The sequence below is a fragment of the Mustela lutreola genome, chromosome 9 (genome assembly GCF_030435805.1).
Source record: "Mustela lutreola isolate mMusLut2 chromosome 9, mMusLut2.pri, whole genome shotgun sequence".
Classification (NCBI taxonomy): Eukaryota; Metazoa; Chordata; class Mammalia; order Carnivora; family Mustelidae; genus Mustela; species Mustela lutreola.
Window position 1 is genome coordinate 24035255 of NC_081298.1, and position 25691 is coordinate 24060945.

At 39.5% G+C, this 25691-nt stretch overlaps 1 protein-coding gene across 8 annotated transcripts in view; it reads right to left on the minus strand.

Moving 5' to 3' along the window:
• Window positions 1-25174, minus strand: part of ITCH (itchy E3 ubiquitin protein ligase) — a 136807-nt gene extending 111633 nt beyond the window's left edge. For 4 of the 8 annotated variants that reach the window (XM_059133472.1, XM_059133473.1, XM_059133479.1 and 1 more), the window contains exons 1-2: window positions 25044-25173; window positions 20310-20386 (exon numbers count right to left, since the gene is read on the minus strand). The gene's annotated coding sequence lies outside the window, so the exon portion shown is untranslated. Of the gene's footprint in view, window positions 1-17536; window positions 17575-20309; window positions 20387-25043 lie in introns of all 8 variants that reach the window. The other 4 variants (XM_059133474.1, XM_059133475.1, XM_059133478.1 and 1 more) reach the window with 4 other exon arrangements.
• Between the last annotated feature and the right edge of the window lie 517 nt (window positions 25175-25691).

Consider the following 25691-nt stretch of genomic DNA (forward strand, 5'->3'; position numbering starts at 1 on the left):
CCAGAAAAGACCCCGAAAGGCCAGAGGAATGTTGAAAAAGAAAACCAAAACTAGTGGCATCACAATTCTGGACTTTAAGCTCTATTACAAAGCTGTAATCACCAAGCAGTATGGTACTGGCACAAAAAAAGACACATAGATCAATGGAACAGAATAGAGAGCCCAGAAATGGACTCTCAACTCTGTGGTCAACTAATCTTCAACAAAGCAGGAAAGAATGTCCAATGGAAAAAAGACAGTCTCTTCAACAAATGGTGTTAGGAAAACTGGACAGCCACATGTAGAAGAAACTGACCATTTCCTTACACCACACACAGAAACAGACTCAAAATGGATGAAAGACCTAATGGTGAGACAAGAATCCATCCAAATCCTTCAGAACACAGGCAGCAACCTCTTCGACAGCCACATCAACTTCTTCCCAGGAACATTGCCAAAGGCAAGAAAAACAAGAGCAAAAATGAACTACTGGAACTTCATCAAGATGAAAAGCTTTTGCACAGCAAAGGAAACAGTCAACAAAACCAAGACAACCAACAAAATGGGGGAAGGTATTTGCAAATGACATATCAGATAAAGGGCTAGTATCCACAATCTATAAAAAACTTAAACTCAATACCCAAAGAACAAATAATCCAATCAAGAAACGGACAGAAGACACAGACATTTCTGCAAAGACATCCAAATGGCCAACAGACACATGAAAACGTGCTCAACATCACTTGGCATCAGGGAAATACAAATCAAACCCACAGTGAGATACCACCTCACACCAGTCAGAATGGCTGGAAACAACAGGTGTTGGCAAGGATGTGGAGAAAGGGGAACCCTCCTCACTACTGGTGGGAATGCAAGCTGGTGCAGCCACTCTGGAAAACAGTATGGAGGTTTCTCAAAAGTTGAAAGTAAAGCTACCCTATAACCCAGCAATTGCATCACGGGGTATTTACCAAAAGGATACAAATGTAGTGATCCGAAGGAGCATGCACACCCAAATGTTTATAACAGCAATGTCCACAATTGCCAAACTATGGAAAGAGCTTCGATGTCCATGAACAGATGAATGGACAAAGAATATGTGATACACACACACACACACAATGGAATATTACACAGACATAAAAAAGCCCTCAAACCCTGCCATTTGCAACAATGTGGATGGAACTAAACGGTATCATGCTAAGTGAAATAAGTCAGAGAAAGACAATACCATATGATCTCATCAATATGAGGAATTTGAGAAACAAGACAGAGATTCATATGGGAAGGGAGGGAAAAATGAATCTAAACAAAACCAGAGAAGCAGACAAACCATAAGAGACTCAATCTGAGGAAACAAACTGAGGGTTGCTGGACTGGAGGGGGGTAGGAGGGATGGAGTCACTAGGTGATGGACACTGGGGAGGGTATGTGCTATGTATGGTGAATGCTGTGAATTCTGTTAAGACTGATGTATCACAACTGTATCCTTGAAACAAATAATACATTATATGTTAATAATAAAAAGAAAAACTAAGCGGTTATAAATTCAAATTAGAGTATTATAACTTTAGGACTTTAAATGTAATCCCCATGGTAACCACAAAAGAAAACAGTTACAGAATATACACAAAAGGAAATAAGAAGACAATGGAAATGTTTCACTATCAATTAAACACAATGACAGTAATGAAGGAAATGAATGACAAAAGAGCTCTAACATATATGGAAAACAAAGAGTAAAATGAGGAAGTCCCTCTTTAACAGTAATTAGTTTACATGAAAATGGGCTGAACTCTCCAATCAGAAGACAGAAATTGGCAGAATGGATTTAAAACATCATCCAATCATATGTTGTCTACAGAAGACTCATTCTAGATCCAAAGACACAAATGGGCTAAAAGTAAAAGGATGGAAAAAGATATTCCAAGTAAACTATCAATAGTAACCAAAAGACTGCTGAGTTAAGTCTACTAAAGTCACACAAAACAGACTTTTTAAAAAAGATTTTATTTATTTATTTGATAGAGAGAGAGAGAGAGAGAGAGAGAAAGAAAAGAGTATGAGCGGGGGGAGGAGCAGAGAAAGAGAGAGAAGCATACTCCCCAAGGAGCAAGAAGCCCTATGGTACCCGATTCCAGGACTCCGGGATCACGACCTGAGCCACAGGCTGACATTTAACTGAATGAGCCACCCAGGCACCTCCAAAACGACTTTAAATCAAAAAAAGTTGTGAGAGCCAAGCTGGCTCAGTCAGGGGAGCTTGAGACACTTGATCTCAGAGTCATAAATTTGAGCCCCACATTAGGTATAGAGATTAAATTTAAAAATACATAAACAGAACTTTAAAAAAAAAAGGTTGAGACAAAAGATGTTACAATATTAACAAATTAATTAATAATTAATTAATTATTAATAAAAGGCCCAAAACAGCAGGAATATACAGTGATTTATAAACATTTACACAATTATAAAAATTTAGTAATAACAGACCATCAAAATAAATGAAGCAAAAACTAACAGGCTTGAAGGTAGAAATAGACATTTCTCAGCATACTGGAAGGATTATATATGAAGTGGGTTTATTCGTGGCATTCAAGGATGGTTCAACATACAAAAATTAATCAATGTAATACACTATATTGAAAGAATAAACGGAAAAAATCACAATCATCTCAATTGATAGTGAAAAGGCACCTGACAAAATTTAACACCCTTTTATGATAAAAACATTCAACAAAGTAGGAACAGAAGGGAACCACCTCAGTTCACTAATAAAGGCCATATATGAAAAATGCACACTGACATCATATTCAATGATGAAAGAATGAAAGCTTCTTGAAGACCAGGAATAAGGCAAAGATGCCCACTCTTACCACTTCCATTCAACACAATCCTGGAAACCTGAACCAAAGCAGTTAGGCAAGAAAAAGAAATCAAAAGCACCCAAATAGGAAAAGAGTAAAATTCTGTTTGAAGATATGATCTTATATATAGAAAACCCTAGAGATTCCACAGAGAAAAACTGTTAGAACTAATAAATTCTGCAAACTAGCAAGATACAGAAATCAACACATAAAAAACTGCTGTATTTCTGTTCATTAACAATCAACAATCCAAACAGAAAATTAAGAACACAGATCTATTTATAAAATCAGTAGGTTAAGCATCTGCCTTCCATTCAGGTCATGATCCCAGGGTCCTGGAATTAAGCCCCAGTCAGCCCCACTCTGCTCAGTGGGGAGCCTGCTTCTCCCTCTCCCTGGCCTACCCCTACTTTTTTCTCTCTCTCCCAAATGTATAAAACCTTAAAAAACAAAACAAAAACAAACAGTAAGACACCTACGAATTAACCAGTGAGGTAAAAGACTTGTAACACTGAAAACTGTAAAACACTGTTGAAAGAAATTAAAAGACGCAAATAAATGGAAAGACATCTTGTGCTTATGGATTAGAAGTCTTCATACTAAGATATTAATACTACCCAAAGCAGTCCACAGATTCAGTGTAACTCCTATCAAAAAACCAAGGATGTAAAAACAAACAAAGAAATAAACAATGACGTTCCTTGCAGAAACCGAAAATCCATCCTAAAATTCATATACAATCTCCAGAGACGTTGAATAGCCAAAATAATCTTGAAAAAGAAGAACAAAGTTAGAGGATTTAGATTTCCTGATTTCAAAATTTAGTACAAAGCTGCAATAATCAAAACATTGTGGTGCTGGCATAAAGACATACAAACTTATTCCACTGGACTTAAAGAGCCCAAAAATAAACTCTGACAGATAAAGTAAAATGATTCCTGCCAAAGGTGCCAAGGCCATTCATTGGGGAAAGGACAGTCTTTTCAACAAATGGTGCTGGGAAAACCAAATCTCCACTTGCAAAAGAATAAAGTTGGACCCTTACCTAACACCATTTACAAAAATTAAAAATGGATCAAAGACCTAAATGTTAAGACCTAAAAATATAAAACTCTTGGAGGAAAATAGGACAAATGTTTCACAACATGGATTTGGCAATAAGTCCAATGACACCAAAGGTATAGGCAACAAAAGAAAAAAAATAGATAAACTGGACTTCACAAAAATTTCAAACTTTTGTGCAAAAGAAACTATCAACAGAATGAAAAGGCACACAAACAAAGGCACACACACACTCCTACAAAATAGGAGAAAATATCTGAAATCATTCATCTAAAGGATTAATATCCAGAATATCCAGAGAACTAAAATTCAACAACAAAAACTTAATTCAAAAACAGACAAAGTGTTTGAACAGACATTTCTCCAAAGAATGGCCAGTAACACCATCAATCATTAGGGAAATCCAAATCAAAACCACAATGAAATACCACCTCACACCCATCAGGAGGGCTACTATCAAAAAATCAAGATATTAACAAATGTTGCCAAATATGTGGAGAAATTATAACCCTTGTGTACCAATGCTGGGGGAGAAGGGGATGTGGATGTGTTGTTCAATGGCACAGAGTTTCAATTCTGCAAGACAAAAAGTTCTAGAGATGGATGGTGGTGATGACTGCACAATGATATGAATGTACTGAGTACCACTGAACCACAGACTTAAAAATGGTTATGACAGGGATGCATATAGGTGGCTCAGTTGGTTAAGCTTGGTTTCAGCTCAAGTCATGGTCTCCAGATCCTGAAATCAAGCCCTGCAACTTACTTTCTTATGGTTCAGCAAAATCAAAAGTAACTATCTAGAGAGAGAAAGCAAACGTCACAAGATGTTATTAACTGGTCAGTCCAGGCCAAGTGATTACAAGTATTCACTATACTATTCTTCTGACTTTTCTGTATCTTAGATTTTTTTTAAAGTAACTTTGTTGTTGTTGTTGTTGTTGTTTTTTAAAAAAGAATACAGGGGCGCCTGGGTGGCTCAGTGGGTTAAAGCCTCTGCCTTCGGCTTGGGTCATGATCCCAGGGTCCTGGGATCAAGCCCCACATCGGGCTCTCTGCTCAGCAGGGAGCCTCCTTCCCCTTCTCTCTTTGCCTCTCTGCCTACTTGTGATCTCTCTCTCTGTCAAACGAATAAATAAAATCTTTAAAAAAAAAAAAAAAGAAGAAGAAGAAGGAGAAGAATATAAAGAGTATCCCATCACAATGAGATACCTGACACTATTAGAATGGCTACAACAAGAAAATACTGACAATAACAAGTGTCTGACAAGGATGCAAACATCCTTATATATTTGTGGTTGGAATACAAAATGGTAAAGTCAATATGGAAAATCTTTCGCCTACTTCTTATAAATTTCAACACATTTACCATACAACCCAACAATCCCATTTCTAGGTATTTACCTTAGAGCAGAGTTCTTAACCGGAGGTTATTCTGCACTATGCAACTTTTTTTTTTTTTTTAAACAACTGGCACAAGGTGCAGGTGGCTACTGTTATCTAATGGGTAGAAGAAGCAAGGGATGCTGCTAAACATCCTACTGAGCTCTCCACAACAAAGAATTAATTTTCCAGCCCAACATGTCAATAGTACCAAGATTAAGAAATCCTGCCTAAAGAAATAAAAGCAACATTCACCTAAAAGCTATACAGAAATGTTAATAGTACCTCTGCTCATAATTACCAAAAATGTGAAACAACCCCAAATCCCTCAACAGATAAACTGATAAACTGTGGTGCAACAAAAAGAAACAAACTACTGATACATGAAACAACCTGTATGTATCTGGAACACATCATGCTCAGTGAAACCCAGTCTCAAAAAGTTACATAAGTCCAAAAAAAAGGTTACATATGTATTATTCCGCTTATAGTGACAATCTCCAAAAGACAAAACAACAGAGATAGATAACAAATCCATGGCTGTTAAGAGTAGAGTGTGGGTAGGACTACAAAGTGCAGTACAAGGGAGGTTTCTGGTATGATAGAACAATTCTATATCCTCATTATGGTGTTACAAAAATCTGTACATGTGTTAAAAATTCATACAACTGTACACCAAGAGAAAAAGCCAATTTTACTCTATGATTTTTTTAAAAGTAGCATTAAAAACATTTAAAAAACCACATTTTAAAAAAAGAGGATTTATTCTGGGGGGGGGGGCAGAGGAAAGAGAATCTCCAGCAGACACCTCACTGAGCATGGAGCATGAGGAGGGGCTTGATCCCACTACCCCAAGAACCTGACCGAAGCCATAACTGAGTTAGATGCTTAAACAACTAAAACACCCAGGTACCTCCCCAAAACACACTGTTTTAAAAAGGCTACATCCCCTATGTGCTATGCTGATAGTGTCTCCCCAAAATTCATGTCCACCTGAAATCTCAGAATGTGACCTTATTTGGTCTTATACGATCTTTGTAGATATAATCATTATGATAAGATCATACTGGATTAGGGTGGGCCCTAGTTCAATGACTTGTGTCCTTATAAGAAAAATTTGGACATATAGGCATGCACAGAGTAAAGGTGATATGAAAACACATAGGGAGAATGCCACACAAAGACAGAGGCATAAAGAAATGCAAGGAAGGCCAGCAACCACCAGAAGCTATGAGAGAGGCATGGCACAGATTCTCCTTAGAAGTTCAATCCTACTGACACCTTGTTTTGGTCTTTTAGACTCCAATACTGTGACAGAATAAGGCTCAGCTGTTTTAAACTAACCAGTATGTGGCAACTTGTTACAGCAGTTCTAGGAAAATGAAATATCCTATGACTCTATTTATATGACATTCTGGAAAAGGCAAAACTATTGGGACAGAAAACACATCAGTACTTCCTAGGGGACAGAGCTGGGGAGAAATGTATGACCACAAAGGAATAAAACTGTCAAAATTCAAAGACCTGTATACTAGAAAAGGATGAATTTTACTATGCCCAAGTTACATCTTAATAAACTTAACTGCAGGGGCACCTGAGTGGCTCAGTCAGTTAAGCGTCTGCCTTTGGGTCAGGTCACATACCAGGGTCCTTGGGATCCAGCCCTGTGTCAGGCTCCTTGCTCAGTTGGGAGCATGCCTCCCCCTCTCCCTCTGCCTGCCTGTGCTCTCTCTCCCTCTGTGTCAAATAATAAATAAAATCTTTTAAAAAGAAAAATAAAAAAACCCGGGGCGCCTGGGTGGCTCAGTGGGTTAAGCCGCTGCCTTCGGCTCAGGTCATAATCTCAGGGTCCTGGGATCGAGTCCCACATCATGCTCTCTGCTCAGCAGGGAGCCTGCTTCCCTTCCTCTCTCTCTGCCTGCCTCTCCGTCTACTTGTGATTTCTCTCTGTCAAATAAATAAATAAATAAAATCTTAAAAAAAAAAAAAAAAAGAAAAAGAAAAAAACCCTTTAAAAAATTCCCAATCTGAATGACCCCCCCCCCAAAATCCTAATCTAGTTTGTACAATTACAGGAAAAAAAAATTGACTCTAGCTCTCCTGTGTATCTTGGGGAGGTCTCTCCAGGACCCATCTATCCTTTCTAGTACTACCCTTCTACTTCCATATCTCACTGCTGCATTAACTTGTCTTTTCTAACGTCCCTTTCATTTTATGATCTATCCTTTAGCCTCCTCTTCCTCTTCCTAACACCCAATTTTTAAAGCAATTTCAAAACTTTGCTTCCAAGATATAGAGACATGGGGCACCTGGGTGGCTCAGCTGGTTGAGTATCCAACTCTTGATTTCAGCTCAAGTCATGATCTCAGGGTCCTGGGATCAAGCCCCATGTGGGTTCCATGCTCAGTGCAAAGGCTGCTTGAGGATTCTCTTTCCCTCTCCCTTAGCCCCTCCTCCCACTCATGTGCTCTCACTTACTCACTCTAAAAATACATTAAAAAAAAAAAGATAGAGAGACAAGATGGATGCCTCAGTTTGAATTTCCTATAAAAAGTAACAGGGAAGGGGCACCTGGGTGGATCAGTCGGCTCAGGTCATGATCCCAGGGCCCTGGCACTGAGAACCAAATCAGGCCCCCTGCTCAGCAGGAAGCCTGCTTCTACCTCTCTAACTCCCCTTGCTTATGTTCCCTCTCTCGCTGTCTATCAAATAATAAATTAATAATAATAACAGGGATGCCTGGGTGGCTCAGCTGGTTAAGCATCTGCCTTTGGCTCAGGTCATGATCCCAGGACCCTGAGGTAAAGTTCCACATCCGGTTCCCTGCTCAGTGGGAGCCTGCTTCTTCCTCTCCTTCTGCCTGCCTCCCTCATGCTTGTGCTCTATCACTCTCTATGACAAATAAATAAAAACATTAAAAAAAAAATAAAAAATAATAATAAAATAAAAAGACAACAGACTTACTTTTTACATCATTAAAAAAACAAAACTTTCACCATCAAGTACAATGGAGTCTCTATCTTTGCCTGGTAAACCACTGTGACGTGAACCACTGAAGATACCAGTCTGAATCTAAGATATAATACAATATTAATATAATCTATAACCTATTAGTCTATCAGATACAAAGAAACTTAAAATAGGGTCAATTCTTAAAATTTATATATTGTTTATTTTGAGTAATGTTTACTATCACACTAGAAAAATGTGACAGAATGTCTAATGCAGAAAGGAGGTCCTAAAACACTGCCATAGGTAAAAACTATCCTTAACATCTTCCTGAAAGGCAACAGAAATAAAAATGTGGAAAGAAAAAGACACACTTCATATGATTATTTCAGTTATATCTTGTCCCACAAGCAACAAGCAGCAAACTACATTTCTAGCCTTATATTTTTTTTTAATTTTATTTATTTATTTGACAGAGAGAGATCACAAGTAGGCAGAGAGGCAGGCAGAGAGAGAGAGGAGGAAGCAGGCTCCCTGCTGAGTAGAGAGCCTGATGCGGGACTCGATCCTGGGACCCCGAGATCATGACCTGAGCCGAAGGCAGCGGCTTAACCCACTGAGCCACCCAGGTGCCCCTCTAGCCTTATTTTAAAACATTATCTTATTCATAGAAAAATTATTAGGACATTATTAAATTTGCTTGGTTTATTTTCAGAAATAATACAGCCAACATAATCTGGTTTTTTTTGTAGGCCACCATCTATTTTGACCTAGAAAACTTTTCAATAACTTAATATGGGTCTATAATTCTTAAAAGAAGCCATCAAAAAGACATTTCAGAAAACACACTATGAGGGCGCCCGAGTGGCTCAGTGGGTTGAGGCCTCTGCCTTCAGCTCAGGTCATGATCCCAAGGTCCTGGGAACAAGCCCCACATCGGGCTCTCTGCTCAGTGGGGAGCCTGCCTCCCCCACTCTCTCTGCTTGCCTCTCTGCCTACTTCTGATCTCTGTCAAATAAATAAATAAAATCTTAAAAAAAGGAAAACTCACTATGGGCAACTGGGTGGATCAGTCAGTTAAGTGTCCGACTCTTGATTTCAGCTCCGGTCTGATCTCAGGGTTGTGAGACTGAGTCCCCCACTGAGCCCTGCATATTCGGTCTCTGCACTAGGCATGGAGCCTGCATTCAGATTCTCTTTCTCCCTCTGCCCTCCCCCCTCACCACCTCACTCTCTCAAAAAACAAAAACAAAAACAAACCCCAAAAAACCACACTAAACTGCTAAGGAGAAAAACTGCTTGTCAAAGCACAAGTACATTGCTCAAAGAGCTAAAGTACACAGTGGTATTCAGAGAACTAAAACCTAAAGGAAGTCAAACTCTCAAACAGCCTTACTATACAATACAGAAGTGGGACACTTGGGTGGCTCAGTCGGTAGAGCGCCTGACTCTTGATTTCAGCTCAGGTCATGACTTGAGGGTTGTGAGATCTAGCTGAGGTGGGCTCCACACTCAATGGGGAGTCTGCTTTAGATTCTCTCCTCCTCCTGCCCCTCCCCCTCAAATAAATACATCTTTAAAAAAATAAATAAAATAAGATACAGAAGCATACACCATAACTGTCAATACTGAGTAGTCTCCTTCGAACAAGGCCACTCAACCATGTTCTTAAACCACCACTCAAGTAAAATCGCTATGTCTAAAAGGATCAGCTTTTAAAAGTCTGTATTTATTCACCAGCCACTACTGTGAAGAACAGAGCCTCAATCCAGATGCAAGTAGAACCATGAAGGTGATAATGGTTCTTATGTATGCCACCAGTAGCCACACTACCCAGCCAGGTTGAAAACTAGATCCTGCTCTCTCCAGTCATAGTAGCAGAGACTAACCAGAAGGAACAACCTTTAGATCCCATTCTCTACTAATAATGGCAATAGAACTTAACTTGTAGAAGTTGGAGGTATTATCAGAGGGGATAAGAGTTCTTTGGGTTGGGGTAGAAGAGAAATACTCATTTCCATAACATTCTCAATAAAATGAGAGAAAATGGAACTCAAACCCACTGATGATGGGGAAAAACTGCTTTCTTACTGACTAGAGAAAGTTACCTTAACAGAAAGGTAGGGCATAGAATATTCTCCCTCTCAAAAGTGACACCTTGGCTCTGAACATCATGTAAATCATCTCAGATCACTGAAAGCTCATTTCCCATTTTCCAACCAAATCTATGCGTGTGGATCTAAAGCATATGCATAAAAAGACAATTATCTTATTCAAAGAGAAAAACAGAAAGTTGTAACTTTCAAGGTTCAAGAGTATGGCAACAGAATTTAAGGAAACTGGCACTAAAATCAAACTTTTAGTATTCATTTGCTGGTTTGAACTCTGTACCCACTACTTCAGATGGCAATTTTCTCCCTGTTCTCCCAAACAGCTAACAAACATTTTAATATTAACTATTACAAGCTATTTCCTGGTTTTGACTATTTACTGCTGAATTTTAAATTATATGATATGCCACAATAAATATAACTACCATTGTGCTACAGTAAGTATTGCTCTCTTTTGCAAACAATGCTTGTGTGAAATTATACAACCTAACTATGTATCAAGGTGTATACAACCTAATTATGTATAAATTATGTACTCCCTGGCTCCCAAGAAACTAGTTTCTGACCATCTCTTAATACCTACAAATTGTCCTCAAAATACAAAATCCTGATAGCCACCATCCCCATCCTCCCAACAAAACTTTCTCAGATCATTTCTGAACATAATTTTAAGAACTCTCAAGTAAATTAGATATCAATATTAATGAATCACTGAGTAACATGTATGTATACTTTACAAATTTATATTTTTATTAAAAGGAGTCAAAAACCATTATTATTCAGGCTGTATTAAAAACACAGAAAAAAAAAATCAGAGAACCATTTACAACCAGAAGCCCCAAATATTTGTGGCAGGAGAGGAGGAGAGAGACAAACACCACTTACCCATTAGGAAACAAACAGGATTATGAAAGCAGGGCCAATTTTATATTTCAATATGGGTCTATAGATTTTCACCTTAGTATTCTATTCCAAGACTACCTTCTCTACTTCAAACTCAAAAAGACATTGAATAAAAATATTATTGCAAAGAAGTCAAAATACACAAACATCTTATTTGTTCTTATAGGTAAACAAACTGAAATCCAGAAAAGTTAAATGGGTTGCCCAGTTAGGCAAAGATTTCTTATATATGACAAAAGTACTACTCATAAAAGAAAAAACTGAGAAAAAAGCCTCAACAAAATTAGGAACTTCTACTTTTCAAAAGACATTCTGAATAAAATGAAAAAAAAAAAGACAACCAAAAGCCTAGGAGAATATATTTGTAAAATGCATATCTAATAGAAGACTTAAATCCAGAATTTACAAAGAATTCTTACAACTCAGTAATAACCCAATCAAAATGGATTGTCCAAGATCAGAACAAAAGATGTGGCCAAAAGAGAGATCGCTAGCCTTGTTCAACATTAATTTCATGATTTAAAACCATGGTTCCTAAAATAAATAAATAAATAAATAAATAAAAATAAAACCATGGTTCCTTAAAGGAAACAAAAGACAACAGGAAAACAAACAAACAGGAGGGGAGGGAGGGAAGTGGGGGATAGGGTAACTGGGTGACAGACAGTAAGGAGGGCATGTGATATAATGAGCAATGAGTATTAATAAGACTGATAAATCACTGACCTCTACATCTGAAACCAGTAAGATTATATGTTAATTAGCTGAATTTAAATTTTAAAAAATATACTTATGTCATTGCTATACTTGAATTTATTCAGGTTGACCCTTTTTAAAATCATTAACATATATATTGAGTCTAGGATCACTCCTAATCCCCTCTTGCCTAAAGCAAAAACAAAAAACAAATAGCACCTTCAAAATAAGAAATTCTAAATCATTACACAAGAAAAAGTTAAGAAGTGAATCACTGAGAGGCACCTGATTGACTGAGTTGGTAGAGCATGAGACTTTTAATCTCAGGGTTATGAGTTCAAGCCCCACATTGAGTATACAGATAACTGAGGGGGGAAAGAAAAATGAGTCACTGAAATGATTAAAACAGATTTTCTTCCTTCAGAATCACAAAAAGTAAAATTCTTCTTTGGATACCTCAGGCCAACTTGTACTTAAACATTAATAGCAAGCTTCTCAGAGAAAAATAAAATTTCTTTTAAGACCTTATATTTTCCTCCTCTAAAACACAATCTAGGGCGCCTGGGTGGCTCAGTGGGTTAAGCCGCTGCCTTCGGCTCAGGTCATGATCTCAGGGTCCTGGGATCGAGTCCCGCTTCGGGCTCTCTGCTCAGCAGGGAGTCTGCTTCTCTCTCTCTCTTTCTGCCTGCCTCTCTGTCTACTTGTGATCTCTCTGTCCAATAAATAAATAAATAAATCTTAAAAAAAAAAAAAAAAAAAAAACACAATCTAAATGACACATAGACTTCTTTCCCTAAAAACATAATCTTTCATAAATGTCTACCCAACCGGGGGGCGCCTGGGTGGCTCAGCTGTTAAACATGATCTCAGGGTTCCGGGATGTTGCCCTGCGTTGGACTCCCCACTCAGAGGGAAGCCTGCTTGTGGATTCTCTCTCCCTCTCTCTCTGCCTCTCCCCCGTGCTTACCTGAATCTCTCTCTCAAATAAATTAAAAAAAAAAAAGTTTACCCCACCAAGTAAATGTTTAAAAGAGAACAGGGAACTCCAAAACTTGAGAAAAATGTAATGAAGGTCTTGCCCCAACCAACATTTACCTTCCCAGAAAGCCCTACTTTTAACCTGTTATCATCAAACATTTACTGAGGGACTATCCATTGGAGAGAATGGTTCTAGCTGCTCTTCAACAATAGGAAAGGAGAAGAGCAGTAGACTAAGAAGCAGAAAAGATATGGGCAGAAGCCTACAAAATAATCAGGACACCACATACCAAACAACCCTCATTTTAAAATGGGAAAGGACTTGAGCAGACATTTCTCAAAAAATATACTAACATCCAAAAAATGCATGAAAAGACACTCAGTATCACTGATCATTAGAGAAATGCAAATCAAAACTATAATGAGATACCAATTTACTCACTGGGATGATTACTTTAAAAAAAAAATGCCAACACAGCAAGTAACAAATGGTATGTGTGTAGAAAACTGGAATTCTTGTGCACTGCTGGTGGGAATGTAAAATGGCACAGCTGTTGTTGAACAATACGGTGGTTCCTCAAAAAAATTACACACAGAATTACCATCTGATCCAGAAATTCCATTTCTGGTAATATACCTAAGAATACTAAAAGAAGGGACTCAAACAGTCGTTTGTGCACCCACATTCATAGCATTATTATTCACAAAAGCCAAAAGGTAAAAGAAAGCTAACTGTCCACCAACAGAAGAATGAATAAACAAAATGTGGTGTACACATAAAATCGAGTATGAGTCAGCCTTAAAAAGGAATGAAATCATGACACAAATGACACATGCTACACCAATGAACCCTGAAGACATTATGCAAAGTGAAACAAACCAACATAAATGACAAATACTGTATGATTCCACTTACATTAACTAACAGTCAAATTCTACACAGAGAAAAAAATAGCATAGTGGTTATAAGGGGTTAAGGGAAGGAAAATGGTGAGTTCTTTTTCAGTGGGTGCTGAGTTTCAGTTTGGGATGATGAAAAAATCTGAGATGTGCACAATGGTAATGACTGCACAACAAAGTGAATACACTTTTTTAAAAGATTTTATTTCTTTACTTGTCAGAGAGCACAAGCAGGGGGAGCAGCAGGCAGAGGGAGAAGCAGACTCCCCGCTGAGCAAGGGGCCTTGACCTGAGGCTTGATGATCCCAGGTTTCCGGCTAAAGCAGATGCTGAACTGACTGAGCCACCCAGGCATCCCAAAGTGAATGTACTTAAACTGAACACTTAAATAAACATTTACAATAGTCAGTTTTACATCATGTGTATTTAACCACAAAGAAAAAAAAACAAAGGGGCACCTGGGTGGCCCAATGGGTTAAGCCACTGCCTTCGGCTTGGGTCGTGATCCCAGAGTCCTGGATCTAGCCCCACCCACATGGGGCTCCCTGCTCAGCAGGGGGCCTGCTTCTCCCTCTCCAGTCCCCCCCCCCCTGTGCTCTTCTGCTCTCTGTCAAATAAACAAATAACATCTTTTAAAAAAAGAAACCAAAAAATAATCAGAACAGATAAGTTAATCATTTTCATTGTCCCTCAGAGGTGAAAACATCAACTGATAAGAGTAAAATCAACTAACTGGACTGACTGAACATAAGAACTCCAACTCCATTCCCTCCTAAAACACCAGCAAAATGAAATAAAGTCAAAACAGAGACAAAAGGCAAGGAGATGACAGCAGTTAAATGTCAACAACATTCTAGACAATGAAAAGCAGTAGTAACTAGGTACTGCACATTTCAATATACATATAGCATATTATTTTTAATTAAGACCTGTGGTAGGTATCTTTCCTCTAAAAAATTCAAGAACAGAAAAAGATAACTTGGGATTTCCTCTTAACTACTAACTTTCCACAGAAACAAATGCAGCTAATCCCTCTCTCGTGTTCCTTACCTTCCTACTTCCAAAACAGACGTATAATTAAATGAACTACCTGAAAATCCCTTTCAATATTCAAGAACAAATGAATTCCAAAAACTAGGTTAGACCATGCTTTAAAATTAAAAAAAAAAAAACAATCCCTTCTCCATTAAATGAGATTTAGATTTAGTTCAAATCTATTTGACCCTATTGCTGCATCTCTCTGACGGGCCCCAATTTTTTGTACTTTTCAGAGGCTCAGTTCAGGACTTTTATTCATCAGTGAGGGAAATATTACTGCATCTCAACTATTCTTAATACTCAGGCTATACCTAACATACTACTCAACTTACTCATCAAAAAGACTACTTACAATAACTACACTTGGCATTTTAGCCAAGAATAAGAAATAATTTCCCTGTATATGTCAAAATTCTCAAGAGGAACTATAAAATAAATCCTGGTGAAAATGAAATCCTAAAAATCACTTTCTCAAGTCACACAGAATAAACACATTCCACCTTTCTACAATGTTTATCACTTTCTTTAAACATTCTAAATCATGAATTAATTATTGTGTCAAGCTTCTGCAGCAAAATTCTACATCTTTTCCATGAGAAAACTTCCAGTGTTTCCAAACTTTGGTAAATACAAAAATTCCATGTATAAAGTCTAATGAAACTTATCAGAGATCCGAGATCACCAAAAATCCAAAACTAGAAATGTGATAAACAGCTGAACTACTTTATTTCCTCTTTTTTCTATTCTCTTTGTGCAAGCTGGGCAATTGTAAGACTATGTATACCATCCATAATTAAGCTGGGGTGGAGAGATTGATAAAGCAAGATCCACAACACAAAAAGGAGAGATAATAGTATTATTCTCACATACCCCAGTTTTTACAAAAGAACTAGGGGAAAAGCTTTCAAAATTGGCTATCTTTATCTACTGCAGTGTTCCACTGTCACAGAGTGACCCATATATATATATATATATATATATATATATATATATATGCATGCTTTTGTCTCTTACACAAGCTTTTGTCCCTTCCTTTCCATTCCCACTACCACCTACCTCCCTAGCCTGTTCTTCCAGCCTCCAGAAGCTACCAACCCTAGTAAATACTGCAGGCTTCAGTATTACCTAATAAATCGCCACAAAATACCATTTTATTCTGTCAGCCAACAGGACTTAAGTTATCCCAAAACAAGAAGGCTGGTCTCTTAACTATCAAACTTTCTTCTATTACCAGGCCCATTAAACCCTCTTGAAACTAATCTAAACTCCAACTAATCTATTCCCTGTACTACCACAATCTCAAGTCCATTCCTGCCTCTATACCTTTGGCAATTTTTAATCTATCTTAAATAACATCCCTCCTCCTCTCTGCCTTAATAATTACCCTGTGTACCTCTCATTCAGACCTAGACTGCTCTGAGGTATTGCCTGAACAGTTTTAAATCTTTATGTGTGTAAGGACTTTCTTCCTGGAAGGCAGGGAACATGGGTTATGATGCAAAAAGTCAAGCTCCAGAACAGAGGCTGCAAAGCGGCAACCCACAAGACAAATCCTTCCCGCAGTGGTGATTTGCTTGGCCCATAGCATTCATGATTTCAAAAGTTGTCAACATTTTAAAATAAAGATTTCTCACAAAATCTGGATTCCCAGCTTCTGTTTAGAAAAAAGTTAAGATGTTTGGCCCACACTTCGTCCTATATTCCCCACTAGATCAAAAGTGAGGCAACACTGAATTATATATATTTTTAATGGTGAAAATGGTCAATTTTACCTTTAATTTTTTAAAAAAGCAAGCCAAAGCCACTTAACAACTACCCCATTAGAGGAACACGAATTCCCTGGTTCACTTTAGTCTCAATTTGATCTTTACTATTTAAAACGTCCCGTTCAGGGGGCACCTTAGTGGCTCAGTGGGTTAGGCCTCTGCCTTCAGCTCAGGTCATGATCTTGGGGTCCTGGGATGGAGCCCTGAGAAAGGCTCTCCATTCAGCGGGGCCCTGCTTCCCCCTCCCTGCCTGCCTGCCTCTCTGCCTACTTGTGATCTCTCTCTCTCTCTGTCAAATAAATAAATAAAATCTTAAAATAAATAAAATGTTCCATTCAAATTTATAATGCTCACCCTAGATAAGCTTATTTAATGAGTTAAACAACTGAGATAATAATTTTAAGACAAGTGCCTGCCTCTCTGCCTACTCGTGATGTCAAATAAATAAAATCGTAAAATAAATAAAATGTTCCATTCAAATTTATAATGCTCACGCTAGATAAGCTTATTTAATGAATTAAACAATTGAGATAATAATTTTAAGACAAGGTCGGTGGTAATGATGATAATAAAAAAACAGTAATAGCAATGAACACTTCATACTTATTCAACCAACTATTATTCAAGCAAAAATATTTTACCTTATTTAATCCACACAACAACCCTATGGATATATGCAATTTCTAGTCCCAATTTATGGATGAGGAAATTGACTAAGGTTATACTCCCAGTACACAGTAGAGCCAAAAGTCAAAACCAGACAATCTAAAGGAATCATAGATTGCTTTAGAGTGGCATTCTCTCCTCTGTGACCAACTGAAATAATTCCCTGGAACAAGGAATGCTAAATTTTAGATCTCCCTCTTTCTTTGAATGATTAAGAAGCAAACCAAAGTTTACCTACACATGTTATCCAGACAGCATTTGGATTTTTTCCTTACCCTAAAAGAAAAATTTCTGTCATTGACAGAGAAAACAATACAGATCCAATAAAATAATACAGATTTTCTCAGAAAGTATGTTATTTAACATTTGGGATTGAGGGAAGCTCAATATGCAGATGAATTTAGTTTAAAACTATGAAGTGATGATACAGTACAAAACTTCTTTCCTGGTACAGAAATGTAAATCCTTTAGGGTAAGCAGCTCCCAGACATGAAAAAAAGCCTGAGGTCAGGGACTTTTTTTTCATCATGAGTCCCTGCAACACCTAGCACAGAGCAGCACTTAGCATATATTCATTTATATTAAAAGAACAAAGAAATCTAAAGCTTCTACCTTAAATTGCAATGCAATGTAATCCTTATTATAGCACTTATCACCCTGCTTTTTACAAAAATTACTGGTGAGCACGTCTGTTTTCCTGACAAAACCACAAAATTCTTTAGATAGGGGTTTTATATTTACCTATTGGGACCTAGCACAACAGGAGCTCAAATAAACACTTGTTGAATATTACAAACTTAACATTTCTGTACTTAGTTTTTCTATACATCTCTCTTTCTGCCAATGTTTAAAGTAGAACTTAAAATATAATGGCTTCTCACTTACAAGGTAATGGATATTATGAAGTTCTTTTTTTTTTTTTTTTTTTTTTTTTTAAAGATTTTATTTATTTATTTGACAGAGAGAAATCACAAGTAGATGGAGAGGCAGGCAGAGAGAGAGAGAGGGAAGCAGGCTCCCTGCTGAGCAGAGAGCCCGATGTGGGACTCGATCCCAGGACCCTGAGATCATGACCTGAGCCGAAGGCAGCGGCTTAATCCACTGAGCCACCCAGGCGCCCAATGAAGTTCTACTATAAGATATTTCTACTACCAATCTTATATTGTGGAATCAACAAAATCCTGAAAAATTAGTAAGAGAACATAAAGCACAAAATATAATCAAAGAGTGAGCTAGAAGAAAACAGAGAGATCATCATGTTTGATACCTTTAACATACATGTGAGGAAAAAGAGGCCCAGAGAGATTTAAGCGAACTGCCCAAGATTTCAGGAGTAAGCAACAAGAAATACCAAAGGCTAGAACCCAGGTTTCCTGGAATGTTGCCCTAGTTTTCTTTCCACAAAGAACTACTCTGTGAGTTCAGGATGCAGTGGATACTTTTAGAAATATTTTAAAGATACTTGGTATGGGGGCACCTGGGTGGCTCAGTAGGTAAAGTGTCTGCCTTCATTTCAGGTCATAAACCCAGGGTCCTGGGATCAAGCCCCATATCATGCTCCCTGCTCAGTGGGGAGCCTGCTTCTCCCTCTCCCTCTGCTGCTCCCCCTGCTTATGCTCTCTCCCTCTGTGTCAAATAAATAAAACCTTTAAAAAAAAAAAAAAAGATACTTGGTATGAAGAATGATCTTTCCCAGCACATAACTTTTTGTGAGGTATTATATCACCATTAAAGAAATGAAAGCTGCCTTGGTTCCTTAACTGCAAGTAACACCACTTCCTTTTCCCCTTCTTTTTTTGCACTATGTATTTTTCACTTTCATGTACTTCCTTTCTTTATTTTTTGGGAATTCTTCTTCTTACTACATCTTATTTACCTACTTTCCCTCTTAGCCACTTCCTTTCCTACTACCTCTCACAAAGCTCCCACTATCTCCTTCCTTTCCCTCCATAATTATAAAAAAAGAACAGAGTAAGCACACATTTGATTACAGCAATGGCCTGGGACACCATAACAAGCAAATCGTAGTCTTGTTCTCTAAGCATTTAGAGGGTAATTATTGAACAAAAATATAAACTAAATGCAAAGGGTCACGTAGAGGTATGAATAATAAATACTGACATTTACAGTGAGGACAGGAATCTAAGTATGGAATCTAGGACATTATGTGAAGGTAGTAATGACAATGACAACAAAGAGTTGCAAGGTTAAAATTAGTAAAAGGGACCACTCTCTACAGTATTCAGCTTTCTAACCTACCAATTCATTAGTTCTACTTCATTCACTCCTTACTCTCTTCTTGAGTTTTTCCTGCTCTACTTTTTTTTTTCTTATCGAGTAGAGTCTTCCTTTTCTCTCTCCTAATCCTTTAAAGTCAATCTGTCCTGTCCTCATGTTTTCCTTCTCAGTATTACTCCCAACTTCTCTTACCTTATAGACCTAGATAATGTCTTAAGTTGTGAATTCATTTTTTTCTAAAGCTTTAGTATGTATTATTTTATTTGATCCTCACAACAATGTCAGGAAGGCAGGTAGGAATCGATACATCTATTTTACAGATATATAAACTGAGGCCAGTCAAGATTAAATAACTGGCCAAAAGTCATACAGTTTGTCAGTGGGAAAATCAAATCAGTCCTTTCTTTCCAAATTCTCTATCTCCATTGCATGTTGCCTTCTTTTTACTTCTTAACTTTTTAATCATAACGCACATATCTGGACAAGTATACAGAGATAAATGTTTATAGAACAGCACAAGTGGGAAAAATGTGTGTATGTCCAAGAAAAACAAAAAAAAACAGGAAAGTCAGAAGACCAAAAGTAAGAGCAAAGTGTGGCTCACAAGCTAATCCTTATAGAAGAGACTATGAGTTTCAAACCCAAGTGCAAAATGCCTAGCTCAACCAATTGATGTAGTCAGCATCAACACCCTCTTTCAGTTATATGACCAGGGCTCTCACCCTCTGCACCATTCCTGTCTCCCAAACTCTTTCACAGGCCTGCCACCATACCTGAAGTTCTCACCGTTCGAGTCACTTCTTTGGGTTAAGGTGTTGTCTCCAGAAGACCGCTGTTAAATGCATGTTACCTGAGAGGGGAAGGAGGGTCCATTAACACATTATTCTTATAGTTAAACACATCAGATTAGCAATGACCTTGGGAATTTGACAGCACAATGGCTTTTTAAGCTTCATGGGATAAGGGTACCTGGCTGACTCATCAGGAGAGTATGTTAATTCTTGATCTTGAGGTCATGAATTCAAGAACCACGATGGACACAGAGATTACTTCTAGAAATTAATAAAATAAATGTAAAAGTTTCATGGGATAGATAATTTGGGGAGGCACAGATAATTTTTGGTGGGGCAGGCAGGATAAGAAGGTGAGTTATGAAAAATGACTCCTACAGAGTAGGGGTGATGCCCACTTGGGTATGATGGCTACATGGCAAAATGAAGATGACCATAAAACACACACTCTATGTACTGGGGTCACTATAACAATGGTCCCTGCAACTTGGGAGGCTCCTAAGGATAGGAAAAGAAAAAGCACTTCAAGGATCAGAGTACAGTCAGTTCGGAAAAGAAAAAAGCTGAGGTGGCAGCAGTTTTCCAAGGACAGTACACTGCTAGACTGAAGGAGGAACAGCTCCTGGTTAATGACTACTAGTTGTGAAGCTATTTCCAACTCAACATTTTTAGCTGAGGGGCCGACCTACCAACCAGATAATGCTGCAATTCAATTCTGCACCACTAACTGATATTAACTCAAAACCAGTATCATGTACAACCACAAAAATCAACACGCCTTTACTAAGAGCTTATTATGAGCCTAGAATTTGGTGAGGTGCTACAAATACAGGAAAAAATAACTTTATACACTTTGTCTTAACTCATATAAATAAAACCAATCCCCAAAACCCAAAATTGAGAGGGGGTGAGGAACAAGGACGTGGGGGGCGGGGCCACAAACAGGTGACTATTTCCTAGCAGTACTAACGACAATTTTTTTTTAAGATTTTAATTTATTAATTTCACACAGAGAGAGAGAGATCACAAGTAGGCAGAAAGGCAGGCAGAGAGGGGGAAGCAGGCTCCCTGCTGAGCAGAGATGTGGGGCTCGATCCCAGGACCCTGAGATCATGACCTGAGCCGAAGGCAGAGGCTTACCCCTCTGAGCCACCCAGGTGCACCTAACAACAAATTTCTTAAGCCAAAATAAATAGAACAAAATTCATTCTAGGCCAAAGTTCCTTGTTAAACTCTTGCCTAAACAGTCAAGAGGCACAGGCTAGAAGTATCTTTTTTTCTTTTGGTCTAATACCAAAGGCTCTTTAGCAGCACATATTCATCTTGACACACTGGAGATTAACTAAAAGTTACAAAAACTCAGTTCTAATTCTAGCTCTAATTCTTTTTTTTTTTTTTAAGATTTTATTTATTTATTTGACAGAGAAAGATCACAAGTAGACAGAGAGGCAGACAGAGAGAGAAGCAGGCTCCCCGATGAGCAAAGAGCCCGACGCGGGGCTCGATCCCAGGACCCTGAGATCACGACCCAAGCCAAAGGCAGTGGCCCTACCCACTGAGCCACCCAGGTGCCCCCAATTCTAGCTCTAATTCTTAACTAGCTCTAGGTAAATTATTGAACCTGCTTAGGATTTTTTTTTTAATAAACAGAAAACTAAGTTTGGACTAGTCTAAGGATAGCATATACCTGGCACATATATCACCTACTAAGTAACTGTGTCCACAGGAAGCATCACTAATCAATCATAACTCACGTTCCCAGAGAACATATATGACCAAAATCGCTCTGCCAGCTACTTCAAAGCAGAGCTGGTCCATAGACCAAAATATATTTGCCACTGTGGACTAGTAATCTCTGCAATCTCTTCCAACTCTTTAATTCTAACACCAAGTTTCTGAGTATGAGAGAAACACTTCCAACAAGCTTAGATCAATAGTGTTGATAGTCATAAATTGCAGTCTAATCTCCAAATTCTCCTACAAATTGCAGCCAATCTGATTCTAATTTTTCAAAAGTGCTAATGGAGGGTGCCTGGGTGGCTCAGTTGGTTAAGCGACTGTCTTCAGTTGGGGTCATGATCCTGGAGTCCCAGGATGAGTCCCGGACAGGGCTCTCTGCTCAGCAGAGAGTCTGCTCCTCCCTCTGACCTTCCCTCTCTCTGCGTGCTCTGGCTCTCTTTCTCTCTCTCGTTTAAATAAATAAATAAAATCATTTTTTTTAAGTGTTAATGAAAAATATACTCTGATACCATTAATATATATAACCTGGCAAAATTATTCAGATTTGCTTGTGGGTCCTTTTTACAGAATAAGAGCCTTTTCAAAACCCAGTGGGGCCCTAACAATTTTCATCCAAAAATATGGTAACAATATTGCACTAGTAAAGAACTAAATCCAATCCTCACAGCCTCTCTCCAACATCAAACCTCTAACCTCTCACCTAGACTTCTGCAACAGCCACTCTTCCATCACTGTACTCTCATCACCAGAGCCATCTTTCTACAACATTCATGTCACTCATATAATTTCCCTGTTTAAAATCTGAATCTATTAGTAACATAAAACTCAAGGTTTTTTTTAGCATTATACTTGTAACTTTTCACATAGTTACCTCCTTTTACCTTTCTGACCTCATGTCCCACAATGCTCTCCTTCCTGATCCCATCCCTGCTCCATGAAACCTTTTTCTCCCACAGTCTTCTGCATTTACACACAGCATTAAGGGGGGTCCTGTCTGCCCTGTCCTTCCTTTAACCTATGCTGGTTACACTCGTACACTCATCATCTAAGACCCAGCTTAGGACCAGGGGTAGGTCCTGCCACCTTCTATAGCCAAACCCCAGACAAAACTGGTATGAGTCTTAAAACTTTTTTGCGCGTTTCTCAGGTTCACAGTATTGTTTGCCTCAGTGGTTCCCAAGACCATGAGAGCGGCTGGAAGCAAGTTTTAAAAACAAATTCTTCTGTGGCTCAGTGGGTTAAAGCCTCTACCTTCGGCTCTGGTCATGATCCCAAGGTCCTGGGATGGAGACCCACATCGGGAAATCTCTGCTCAGCGGGGAGCCTGCTTCACCCCTCTCTCTCTGCCTGCCTCTTTGCCTACCTCTTTGCCTACTTGTGGTCTCTGTCAAATAAATAAATAAAATCTTTAAAAAATAAAATAAAATAAATTCTTCAGAACCAAAGCAGACCTACTAAATCAACCTTAGGAAGGAGACCCTGGAGTTTCTACTTTTTAAAAAGCTCCCCTAATTATTCTATTGGGCAATTTGGGGAGCAATTAGTTTGTCTATCTCTTCCAATAGGTAAACGAATGTGTTTTTTAAAAAGAATTTAGAAATCATCCCTCTAGAACACTGTGAAAAAGTATTCTGCATTTGTTTTTTATTTCATATTCTTTTTTTTACTTGATTCCTATACTAAACATGAAGGAATTCCCTCTGGATTCACACCCAAAAAACTTACTTTCTCTGTTGGTAACTGTACCTCGAGTAAATCTGTGAATGCATAGTGCAGGCTCTCAGCATTATATGCCATGAGAATTTTATGTCAGCTGAGAAATCCTTAGCCGATTTTGAGGATAGAAATACACTGCCTTTACACACCTCCTTAAAATCGAATTATATTAGGAGTAGATACGGGAGACCCCAACTTAGTGCAATGGTAAGTGGCTGGCCCCGCTTTCCAAAAAATTTCCAAAGGAAAAAAAAAAAAATCCCGCTTTTCCTTCCCCAACCTCACTCCCCAAAAAAGTACACTAGCGCTGTAGAATTACGGCAGAAAATGTAACAATATTAAAAGGCGAATATAAGCAAGAAAACAAGTTGTGACGGGGAAATCGTGAATTGCAGGTAGTTTGCACATTCACCTGGTTACATCTCTAACTTTAGGCCTAACGTCCACCTTGGACGCAGAGACCCGGAGCCTCTCAAGTCGTGGCCCGGGACTATGTCTGAAAACTTGAGTTCCCCCACTTAGTTCCCACTAAGTCATGTCCTCATCACGTTTCGACCCTTAGAATACGTTCGCGGCTACTTTTTTCTTTTCTCCGATGAAAAAAAGGGCACTCAAGAGGGAGGGCAGTGACAGCTCCACGTCCGCAAAACTCGGCGCCGGGAAGTGCCGGCGGGGTCGCGACACCGGGCGCAGAAAAGGGCGCCCGGCCCGGGACCACCACGATGGGGGACAATGGAGGGAGGAAGGGAGTGGAAGAAGGAGGAGGCAGCCGCTGTGTTGGGCCCGCCTCCCGACTGGGGGCTCCAAAAAGTCTCGTGAAGGCCAGCCGAGTGGCAGGTGGGCCCCGCCGCCGCCCCTCACAGAGCCACGTCGGCCGCTCCGGCCGCTGCCGCGGGGCCCCGCGCGTAGGCCGGGCCGCGGGAGACTGGCCCCCGGGCGGGGCTGAGGGGCGCGGGGATGGACCCTGCTGCCGCCCGCCACGGCCCAGCCCTCTCACAACTTGGCGCCCGCGAGGCGAGGGGCTCCCCATACCCCGGCCATTAGTGGCTGGTCGGCGCCTCCGGCCAACCCACCCCTCGGCCACTAGCCCGAGCTCCCCGCGACCCCCACGGGCACCGGCTGTGAGGGAAAAGAGAGCAGTCGCGGCTCTGGAGTCCTCCGCCCGCGCGCCGCACTCTCACCCCTGGTTCTCCTCGGACACTCTCATGCGGGCTCCCCCCTCTACCCAGAACTACCCCCGGCCAGCCAGCGAATGTTTACCGGGACTCGGGGCGGCGGCGACTCTTCGGTCCCTCGACTAAGATGGCAGCCGGTCCCGAGCCCCGACCACAGCAACTAGAGCTAGTTGGAGGCCAACGCGCAGGCGCCTCCAGCTTGGAAGGAATGTGGACCACAAGCCCCAGAAGGCCTTTCGCGCCGACCGGGAGAGTTGGCAGAAACTTGGGAGACCTTCTAAACCGGAGTAGGCTCGCGCTTAGGTGGGAGGGACCCTGGGAGTTCTCCCAGCCCCTCAAGGCTTTTTTTTTTTTTTTTAAAGCTACTCTCCACCCCCGAACCTCTAAAGACTGTAGCTGTGGTTCCCAAACGCTAATGTGCATCAGAATTACCTGAAGAACTTGTTGAAACTTAGGGGCCCCACCCCCAGAGTTCCTCTTTCAGCAGATCTGGGATGGATGTAATAATTTGCCTCTATCTGACTCTGGTGTGCTCCTGGTGGGGGATCACACTTTCAGAACTACTGGATTATAGTTTAGTCCTTAAGAAAGTACACTAGGGAGTTTGATTGATCGGGTTCAAATCCACCTTTTTTTTTTTTTTTTTTTTTTTTTTAACAAGGTGCGGTTAAGGATATGGAAACAGCCTACATAAAAGTGATGCCAACGCGGCAGGTGTTCGAAGAGCTGATCC